Below are 12,293 nucleotides of genomic sequence, written 5' to 3' on the forward strand. Positions count from 1 at the left end.
ATCCTCACATATCTTAAATTATTTTTAATTTATGTTTTCTCTGTCTATGTATAAGATAGTTGTTATTTTTGTACAATATCTTCAAACTTGCAAGTACATGTCTTTACTTATTTGCCAGTCTGGGAATATTAAATAACACAGCGGTTCATTTCCATTTATACAATGGCCAGAGTGCTTTCTGTGCTTGTGTTCTATGGGATTTTTATTTTCTAAAAATGTTGTACATATTCTTTGCTAATTTTTAATAGATTGTTTAATTTGAACCTATTGATATATTAGACCCTCTGTAAAGACCTCCATCCTGATAGCATGCACACTTTGTTTGTACCCTTCAATATCTGCTATTTGCTAACATGAATATACTTAAAGTTAATTTTTGCCACAGAAAAAAGCACTTTATATATTTAATATTAAGTAAATAATATATCACAATAGTAATCTATTTAAGTATCAGAAAGTTTTCAATTTTTAATACTTGCCACTTTAGTTTCATTGTAAATTCTCAATTTTTGTCAATTTTTTCATACAATACATTTTAGTTATATTCTTTCCCCTGGAAAAATATGCATATAGATGCACATGTTTTGACATATAATTGCATTATACCATAGTCAATTTTCTCTTTCATTTCCTTACCAGTTCATTTGTATTTTTGATCATTTTAGTAAGTTAACTTAATAACATCAGATATGTGCTTCAATACATTTTTGTACCAAATGACCCAATAAGATCTTTTAAATTAAATTTTATGTATTAAATATACTTATTACATTATTATATCATATATTATACCTAATAATCATTTATATTTTATTTTTATTTATAACACTGTTATCCCTAAAAGAAAATACATCCATTTAATAGCAGAGTTTCATGAGTTTTGAAAAATGTAAATATTTATGTAACAATCAACAAAATCATGACTTAAAACTTTTTTTAGCCCCTACTCTTCCCATTTATCCCCCTTTCAGTCATTCTGAAAGTGAGTAGACATATTCACTGTAGTTTGATTTGCATTCTTTTTGTGAATACTGGTGTTGTGCATGGTGTAGGGGTCTTTTAGATAACTGGGCATTTTCTAATGTAAATGATCAATTCACATATTATGCTCAATTTCAGATTGAGCCATTTGCCTTCTTATTACTTAGCTATAGTAAACTATCTCTAAGTTCATGATCAACACATGAATTAATAACATTTTTATAATCTAATACAGCTTTTTTAAGAATTGTGGTGTTATTTAGGAATAGAAGTTAGCAACTTTTATAAATTCTTATTAATCATTTTTCTTTATGGTGGGTACTTTTTATATTTATTGTGTTAAACTTTTATCTGTAGTCATGGAACTTATTTCTTACATTTCCTTCCAATGTTATTTTACTACTAGTATTTAGCCTTAGGTCACTCAGTGAACAATTTTGAATTAGACTCTCAAGAATAATGTAAATTAAAAGTTGAGTGTTTCTCTATACATAGAATATAATTTATTGAAAGTATTTTCTTCATTGATTTCCTTGACATTTATGTCAGAGATCAATTGACTATATACATGTGTGTGTCAACTTCTAAGCCATGCTTTTCTGTTTTGATCTATATATGTGCTTACCCTTGTTTCAGTTGGTGATGTTATTTATCTGTGTTTGTTTGAAAGAAATAAAAAAGGTGATGTGTTTCCAAATCTAGTTTTTTTTACTTCAAAATTATCATGGATATCTTTTCTGTTAACAAAAACATTATCAGATTATTAATCTGTATGAAAAATTAGCTGGAATTTTTGTCTGGATTGATTTGACAATGTAGACCCACTTGAAAGAGACAGACTTACTTTCTTAAAGGCCTTGACTCAGTCTTTAGCTGAGTAGACCCTCTTACCCAGGTACCCTTTGCTTCTCTCAAGTGCTCTAATCTTTGTATACAGATAATCCTTACATATAAATTTATAACTACTTCTCTGAAAATATCCTCCAAGAATATTTATAGTATTTTTTATTGCTTTATGTGGAGTTATTTGCCAAAGTCCATTTTCCATCTCAGTGCTGTACATCAAGTAACAATTTCTGCATGTTTCCTTATATTCTATAACAGATTTTCAATTACAATTACCTTTTGGTGAGAATTTTTAGGGTTTTCTTTATGAACAATGATATCTATAACAATAGTTAGGACTAGTCTAGCTTTCTAGCTATACTCACCGCATCTCCTTTATCTGTCCATTGAAGTGGATGTGACCTTTCACAAATATTTCATTATACTCAGAGCTGAGACTGTCTAGTTCTCCATGGTAGTGGGATAATATTCAGTATTTGTAATTATACACCAAATAGATTTTAAGTGTGTGCACATGCTTTTGGTTACAATAAGAAATGCCCTTCTAGTCTTGCTCTTCCAGAGTTGTGATACGAATGAATGTAAAATTTTGTTATTTTAAACTTTAATTGATATGATCTGAAAGCTTTTTTTCTTTGTTTAATTTTTTTAGACAGTATATTTTGATCATATCTCTTCCCATTCCCCAACTCCTTCCATATTCTCTTCATTTCCATACCCATACAACTTCATGTTTCTCTCTGTCAAAAACAATATAATACAATACAAAGAAACAAAAAGACCTAGCAAGACAGAAAACACCCAAACAAAGCAAAGCACACACATATGGAGTCCATTTTCTGATGGCTACCTTCTCCTGGGCATGAGACCTTCCCAGGGTTGTGGCTGATGTACCTGACAAACCATTGGAGACAACAAATTTTGCCTTTCCCAGCATCAACCAACTCCCAAGAGCATCTTGGCAAGGGTGGAACTTTGTGTTTACTTTTCATTCTCAGTGTTGAAACTTTCTTTAGTCTGTTAACATGAAAAATCATGTTGTTTTTTCCTTTTCTAATGCAAATTTAGCAAATACAAACTGAACCTCTTTTGACCATGGTGTTATATTCTTTATTTATTGGCAATGTATTATTATTTTTTCCTTTTTTTCTGTAGTTGGTTTGTTAATATTTTAGGGCTCTATCTTAGTTTTCCATAGGAAAATTTAAAAAGCTTCACCAACTTAGTTGATCAGGAAGTGTTTCATAGTTTTGAGGCACCTAAATTTATGGCGTGGATGAATTCTCTGGGCTTTCGGGTCTGACAGGCCAGTTTCAGTGAGATTACATTTTTTTTTACTCAAGAGAAAAATCAGTCTCAGAATGATTCAGGTTTGTGGCAGAATTTGTCCACTTGTGTTCCTCCTTTCCTTGTTGGCGGTCAGGGCGGAGCTGCACTCAGCAGGTAGAGGCCAGCTCCACTCTTTGTCAGACACTCCTCACAACCCCCAGGCTAGCGGTGCCATACCAGACCCTGCTGTGGAAAATCTGTTTCTTTTCTCCTCGGGGGCATTCTCTACTTCTAAAAGTACGTGTGATCTAATCAGATTCAAGTAACTACACTTCCACTTTAAGGATAACTTTACCAATAACCTAGGTTACCCTCTGGGGTAAAATCTGTCATATTCAAGATTACAGGCATTATGCAGAACATGTCTCAGAGTGGTCAAGATCCTTGAGTTTAGCTTGCAATTCATCTGCTACAAGATACCATCTGGCCCTTAAAGATTCAAGTCCTTGCCAAAGCACAGCTTATTCCCTCTCTTGCCAAGAGTTCCAAGAGTTTCACCCCATTATAACACTGGCTTAAGCCCAGAGCTCATCTGAAGTTCATTAGCTTGAAAATCCAAACCCCGAGTCCCAGAGCCATCAGAAAAGTAGCAAGCTGCTGCCCTTCATGCAGTGAGAAGTGGGAAGACAGAAACTATCAGGCCCACCAGTTTGAGGTGGCAACTGACATGGTGGGCATGAGTCTGGCCAGACTGTCCTTGCAACTCACTGTACTTTGATTTGCAGTGGTAACAGAGTGAAATCACCATCCAAGTGGGAGAACCACTCCAGAGTAAGCACAGTTTGATCTGTGTGCAAAATGATACATTTGCACTGAAATTTTCTTTTTATTTGTCTCATTTTGGTCACTTGAGAACAAGATGAAGTTTTTCCCCAACTTGCTATGTATTCATAGATAACCTTGAGGAACATCTTCTGTACCCACCTTCCAAAAGTGGGGATTACACTTGTGCAGCTTTGCTCCCAGATCATTCAGTATGAGGCATCATCCCAGGGTCTCGAGCAGGCTAGGTACGTGCTCTGAAGACTGAGACACATTTGAACCTCTATTTTTAAAGCATTGCTTTCTGTTTTCATATTTACTATTCTCTTCTCTCCCATTGCTCTGAGTACAATTGGCTACCATATCTAGTTTCTAATGAAAAAAAGACCATTGATTTAAAATGTTCTCTATCTATATAAGACTTTCTATTTTTAACTTCATTCAAAACTAAAATTTCTGTTTCACTTTAATTACACTCTAAAACATGATGTTTATATTTTTTATTGGCTCAAATTGTTTTCTAATTTTTTATTGATTTTTATTGAGCTCTACATTTTTATCTGCTCCCCTCCCTGTCTCTCCCCTACCCTTAAACCCTCTCCCAAGGTCCCAATACTTCTAATTTACTTAGGAGATCTTCTTTTGTTCTACTCCTTTTATAGGTTAGATCTATGTATATCTCTCTTAGGATTCTCATTGCTGTCTAGGTTCTCTGGGATTGTGATTTGTGGGTTGGTTTTCCTTTTTTTTAATGTTTAAAAACCACTTATGGGTGCATGTGATATTTCACTAACCCCACGTCAGACAGAGGTCTGATTTTTAAAATATACAAAGAACTCAAATGACTCAAATTGGTCTTCAAAAGAACAAACAATTCAATAAAAAATGGAGTACTCACCTAAACAGAGAACTCTCAACAGAGGAATCCAAATGGCTGAAAGACACTTAAGGAAATGCTCAACATCCTTAGTCATCAGAGAAATGCAAATCAAAACAACTCTGAGATCCCATCTTATACCTGTAAGAATGGCCAAGAAGATCAAAAACATGTATAACAGCTTATGCTAGAGACATTGTGGGGCAAAGGGAACACTCCTGCATTGCTGGTGGGAGTGCAAACTGGTACAACCCCTTTGGATGTCAGTGTGGAGATTTCTCAGAAAATTAGGAAACAACCTTCCTCAAGACCCAGCAATACCACTTTTGGGTATATATCCAAAGAATTCTCAATTGTGCCACAAAAACATGTGCTTACCTATGTTCATAGTAGCATTGTTTGTCATAGCCAGAACCTGGAAACAACCTAAATGCATCTTGACCGAAGAATGGATAAGGAAAATGTGGTATATTTACACAATGGAGTACTACACCTTGAATTTTGCAGGCAAATGGATGGAGCTAGAAAATATCATTTTGAGTGAGGTGACCCAGACCCATTTTTTCTAGTTGTGTGTGTGTGTGTGTGTGTGTGTGTGATTTCTTTATTGGTTCTTGAATTACTTAATATGAAGTCTAGATACATAGGGAGATTGTTTTGATCATTTGAAATTTACTTCACTTTGGTAATGGAGTATAAAATTTTTAATTTTTAAAATACTGAAAGATTTATTTTATAATCTATTCTCTACGTGTATTGTATAAGTACATTAAAAGATTATCTATCTTAAACAACTGGGCACACTGCTGTGCATAACTGGCAGCTGGGTTCATATTGTTAACAATGGCATTTCATTTTTTAATATCTTTCTTGGGACCATGAGATAGCTCAAGACAGTAAGATAGATCTTCAATCATAGGCCTGTTTGTAGAAGTACCTTCTTTCCCTGGACATTGAGAATTCCTGACAAAAATATGACAACTCTCTGATAAGATATGGATGCCTAGGTCAAAGTGGCCTAACTACTTAGCACACAAGGGAGAAAGGAATGTTTCTGTTTCTCATTTCAGTATAACTCAGCAGACCATGCCAAGTTGTCTTGGGTAAATTTACATCTGTTGTTTTTCTTTATTCTCTACTCACCTTTCTTTTCTCTTTTGGTCAGCCCTCCTGAGACTGAGTTTGTTCATCTGAGGTCACAGACTGGTAAGTTTCTCCTTGGAAAATCTAGTCTCTGTAACCAATGTTCTTACTCTCTCACTGTTGGTTTTAGAACCAAGAAGTCCCTTCTCTCAAGTCCCTTAGAGATAGTACAGTGTCCGAAATGAAATGCCTTATGTTCATTTGTGATGTGATTTAAATGCAGTGCAAACTATGGGATGAAGATTCATGGCCCATGAACAATACTCTCAACTGAATTCTGCGTTACAGTTTGGTCTGTTCTGTGAAGTCTTTTCTACATGTTTAGATGTCCCTTATATCCATGGTTTCATGTTCTTCCTTGAGGTAACAAATATTAGAGAGCTCTGTATCCAGGTAATATGAGTCTCAATGGCCCTGGATAACAGTTTTTTTTTTCCACAGTAGTACTTCTCAAGTCATATATCTATCCCCCGCCCCCGCAAAGAAGTATCTCTCAGCCCTTTTAGGGTCCCATATAAAAGGACATTTCTTGAGACATATTTTTTTAATTGAACTGTGGAACACATTGACTTGTCCTGTGTGGGACATCTCTGGGACTAACCATCAAAGCCCTTAGTGACAAAAGTGTGGCCTATCCCAATAAGCAATATAGTTGTTAGAAGTGATATTTTGTAGTGAATTCAGAATGACAGTGAACTAAAACAATACTTGCAGGAACAAGATCAAGTAGAGACCTAGGGTAATCTTCAACAAGATCCCATTTCACTAAAGGAAAAATTCTCCTTAGATTAGAGGATTAAGTAATATCTCAAGGTTCTTTCACAGGATGAGAGACTTCTGAAGACTGTCTGAACCAACTTTTACCAAGTTCTCTGACTCCCTTGCATGTTCAGAGATTTCCTGCCACTGCATTCATTTTGTCCCTGCCAGTGCAAGATTCACCAGCCTACACCAGTCTTGAGCCTGCCTGCTATCAGCAGTTGTTGTTCAAGAAGACTCTAGGTGTTACGAATACCGATCACTAAGTCTCAATCTCATGAATCCATCATCAAGCTCTATCCATCATGCTCACCACTTTTTTGATATTGTCCTCCGGAATCTTCCCTCATATTTTCCTTCTAACACTAAAGAGATCACCAGTACCCAACTTAGAGATTTCATTCTTGATCTCTTTCTTCAGGGTGATCTCGTGGATTTCACTTGGGATGAGGTATTAGAGTTTCTGGAACTCTCGTAAAAGTATGGATTATGTCTCTCATTAAAATAAAAGTGGATCTCAATCCTGGTGTCTGTGTGATCATTTTTCTACTAGTGCAAGTAGCCTGACATCTTTCCTGTGTTCTTAAGTTACTCCTAACAACCACTTTGCTTCTTGGGCTTTATAACCCCCTTAAACTTCTTTAATGTCTTGTCACCCAAAATATCTCATGGAAAAATGTGGGGGAATAAATATGTTTGGGGATCACTACAGCATGACAATCACCCTATCACTTGAAGCAATCAACCAAAATTAACCTGTTGTCATGTCAAGGAGATGCCCTAACACCATGTTCTAACCAGTCAAATATCAAGCATTGAGAAGTGCCATGATGCAATCTTTTATTGTATAGTAGAACCCAAAGCAAGGTTTTTTTTTTTTCCATAGTCCACTGTTGCATTGCTTGCAGGTCTTCTATTGCTGTTCTGTCTGCTGCCCCTTAAACTTCTCTTTCTATTCTGATCTCACAAATAAATTCTTTCACTTCTCATGACTCAGGACTACTACATTTATCTTTTATGGATCTGACACTAACTCACAATTGGTTTTTTGTTTATACATCATATAATTTTATATTTCCAACACCTAATGGGTAATATAAAGCTTCCAATGTAAAACTTCTTACTCTTCACTTCATCAACTACTCTACAACACATGGGCACAGGAGACCATTTCCTATGTATAACCCCAGCAGCACAGACATTAAGGGCAACGTTGAATAAATGGGACCTCCTGAAGCTGAGCAGCTTCTGTAAAGCAAAGGACACTGTCACTAAGACAAAAAGACAGCCTACTGACTGGGAAAGGATCTTCACCAACCCCGCAACAGACAAAGGTCTGATCTCCAAAATACATAGGAACTCAAGAGACTAAACTTTAAAATGCTAATTAACCCAATTAAAAAATGGGACACTGAACCGAACAGAGAATTCTCAACAGAAGAAGTTCAAATGACCAAAAGACACTTAAGGTCATGCTCAACCTCCTTAGTGATCAGGGAAATGCAAATCAAAACAACTTTGAACTGCCATCTTACACCTGTCAGATTGGCTAAAATCAAAAACACCAATGATAGCCTGTGCTGGAGGGGTTGTGGGGTAATGGGTACACTCATCCATTGCTGGTGGGATTGCAAACTTGTGCAACCACTTTGGAAAGCAGTGTGGCGGTTTCTCAGGAAATTCAGGATCAACCTACCCCAGGACCCAGCAATTCCACTCTTGGGAATATACCCAAGAGATGCCCTATCATATTACAAAAGCATTTGTTCAACTATTTGTTCATAGCAGCATTATTTGTAATAGCCAGAACCTGGAAACAACCTAGATGCCATTCAGTGGAAGAATGGATGAAGAAACTGTGGAATATATATATATTAGAATACTACTCAGCGATAAAAAATAATGACATCTTGAATTTTGCATGCAAATGGATGGGAATAGAAAACACTATTCTGAGTGAGGCAACCCAGACCCAAAAAGATGAACATGGGATGTGCTCACTCATAAATGGTTTCTAGCCATAAATAAAGGACATCGAGCCTATAATTTGAGATCCTAGAGAAGATAAATAAGAAGGTGAACCCAAAGCAAAACAGATAGTTATCCTCCTGGATATTGGAAGTAGTCAAGATTGCCGGGCAAAAATTGGGAACTTGGGGGCGGGATGGGATGGGGGTAAGTGGAGATGGGGAGAGAAAAGTGAGAAGGGGAGGATGGGGAGAGCTTGGGGGAATGGGACTGTTGGGATGGAGGAAGGGTGGATATGGGAATAGGGAAGAAGATATCTTAATTAAGGGAGCCATTCTAGGGTTGGCAAGAGACTTGACTCTAGAGGGGTTCCCAGGTGTCCATGGAGATGTTCCCAGCTAGTTCCTTGGGCAGTTGAGGAGAGGGAACCTGAAATGGTCCTATCCCATAGCCACACTGATGAATATTTTGCATATCACCATAGAACCTTCATCTGGCGATGGATGGAGATAGAGACAGAGACACACATTGGAGCACTGGACTGAGTTCCCAAGGTCCAAATGACGAGCAGAAGGAGGAAAAACATGAACAAGGAAGTCAGGACCACGAGGGGTGCCCCCACCCACTGAGACAGTGGGACTGATCTAATGGGAGCTCACCAAGGCCAGCTGGACTGGGACTGAAAAAGGATAAAACCATACTCCTTGAACATGGCGGACAATGAGGGCTGCTGAGAAACCAAGGACAATAGCACTGGGTTTGGCTCCTACTACGTATTCTGGCTTTCGGGGGGTCTGGCCTGATTGGAAGCTCACCTTCCTAGACCTGGATGGAGGGGGGAGGAACTTGGACTTCCCATAGGGCAGGGAACCCTTATTGCTTTTTGGACAGGAGAGGGAGGGGAGCTGAGGGGGGAGGGGGAGGTAAATGGGAGGCGGGGAGGAGGTGGAAATTTTTAATAAAGAATATAAAAAAATTATATTTAAGGCAAATACACGTCTTGTCAGCAACCATTCATTGAATGGTTAAGTCCACTGGGGGATGAAACAGTACTAGTCCACTTTATAAAAAAAAATGAGTACTTTTAAAGATATTCAAAATAATATTTGTTTCCTTGTTTGAACCAAATAGAATTATGGGTAAATATATCATATTATAAAATTTATCTTTTTGGATAAGTGATTTGATCAAAGCTAGATTATGTAGTCATACTTTCATAGTTATTAGTTTTAATAATAATCAAATATAAGCAAATGATAATCTCATTTATATTCAGAACAAAATAAAGGAAATTAGCTTCTCATCTAAAACTTCAGGAAATTAAGCCAAGTAATAATTATAGGGCTAAGGACGAAGCAACAGACTTGTCTACTATAGCGTTCTCTGCATAATTATGCTGATCTGGAGTGATAAATGACCTCCACACACACATACTTCTTTGAGGAAACATCTTTTAATTAGCTATGGTTTATTTTGGCTCCCAGTCTTGAAAAGGGAGATGTATCAATTTGTACTTTCAAATTTCAAGTCATAACTAAATAGACATTACCCTCAATACTGGCTTAATGCTTTTTATATTTACTTTTCTGTATAATTAACATGAAAATGGGATTTAACTTGTACTATAAATTATAAATTAAAATTTATATATAAAATATGTGTTAAAATTTAGCCTTCAATGTTTTTAATCATTAAAGTTCTCCTTGGAAAGGACTGGGTGAAGTGATGGACTCAGAACACCAAGAAACCTGGTTAAGGCTTCTACATGTATTGCTTGATGCCCATGAGTAATGTTTTTACTTTTCTGAGATTTTTCTTCTCTTTACAAAGAAAAGGGTCAAGCTAGAACATCACTAACATCCTTACTAATTTCAGCACTCTTTATCAAGGCCCTACACAGACCTGTACACAATGCCCAGAGAGCCATCTTGTTATTTATTTTTGGAGCTTTGGATTACCCTGGCCAGTGACATTCTAGTGTGAGCTTCAAGTCTTAGACTGGCAATGGCGTCAATGAGCTGGTGTCACAAGAATTAATGAAAAGGGAGACTGTGGATTTAAAAAAAAGACAAAGAGGATGAATGGGGGAGTTTTTTTTTTCATGGTTTATTTTTTTTTTTATATTTAAAAATTTCCATCTCCTTCCCTCCTCCTCCCCCCTTCCTCCCCTCCTCCTCCCTCTTCCCTCCCCTCCTTCTCCCCCTTCCCTCCCTTCCCCTCCCCTCCACCCATGCCTCCCCTCCCTCCTTCTCAAGGCCAAGGAGCCATCAGGGTTCCCCAATCTATGCTAAGACCAATGTCCTCCCAACTCCCCCCAGGTCCAGGAAGGTGATCGATCAAGCTGAGAAGGCTCCCACAGAGCCCATCCATGCAGAAGAATCAGAGCCCAGAGCCATTGTCCTTTGCTTCTCAGTCAGCCCCCGCTGTTGGCCACATTCAGAGAGACGTGTTTGGTCGCATGATCCATCAGTCCCATTCCAACTGGAGTTGGTGATCTCCCATTAGTTCTGTCCCACTGTCTCCATGAGTGAACGCACCCCTCTCGTTCCTGACTTTCTCCCTCATGTTCTCGCTCCTTCTGCTCCTCATCAGGACCTTGGGAGCTCAGTCCAGTGCTCCAATGTGGGGCTCAGTCACCTTCCCCATCTGTCGCCAGCTGGAGGTTCCCTCACAGTCCTGATTTTCTTTCTCATGTTCTCTCTCCTTCTGCTCCTCATCAGGACCTTGGGAGCTCAGTCCGGTGCTCCAAGGTGGGGCTCTGTCATTTTCTTCATCTATCGTCAGGTGGAGGTTCAATGGTGATATGCAAGAAATTCATCAGTATGGCTATAGGAACTGGCCTTTTCAGGCTCCTCTCCTCAGCTGCCCAAGGAACTAACTGGGGGCATCTCCCTGGAAACCTGGGAACCCCTCTAGGGTCAAGTCTCTTGACAACCCTCAGGTAGCTCCTTAAATTAAGATATATGCTTCCCTGCTCCCATATCCACCCTTCCTATATCCCAAGCACCCCATTCCTCCGAGCTCCCCCCGCTCTCCCCTTCACACTTTTCTCTCCCCATCTTCCCTTGGCCCAGTCTTGCCCAACCCTCAAGTTCCCAATTTTGCCTGGCAATCGTGTCTACTTCCAATATCCAGGAGGATTACTATATCTTTTTTTGGGAGTTCACCTTCTTATTATCTTCTCAAGGATCCCAAATTTATAGGCTCGATGCCCTTTAATTATGGCTAGAAACTGAATATGAGTGAGTACATCCCATGTTCATCTTTATGGGTCTGGGTTACCTCACTCAGAATAGTGTTTTCTATTTCCATCCATTTGCCTGCAAAATTCAAGATGTCATTGTTTTTTACCGCTGAGTAGTATTCTAGCATGTATATATTCCACAGTTTCTTCATCCATTCTTCCGCTGAAGGGCATCTAGGTTGTTTCCAGGATCTGGCTATTACAAATAATGCTGCTATGAACATAGATGAGCATATGCTTTTGTTGTATGATTGGGCATCTCTTGGGTAGATTCCCAATAGTGGAATTGCTGGGTCCTGGGGTAGGTTGATCCTGAATTTCCTGAGAAACCGCCACACTGCTTTCCAAAGTGGTTGCACAAGTTTGCATTCCCACCAGCAATGG

This window comes from Arvicola amphibius, chromosome 2, assembly GCF_903992535.2.
Source record: "Arvicola amphibius chromosome 2, mArvAmp1.2, whole genome shotgun sequence".
Lineage (NCBI taxonomy): Eukaryota > Metazoa > Chordata > Mammalia > Rodentia > Cricetidae > Arvicola > Arvicola amphibius.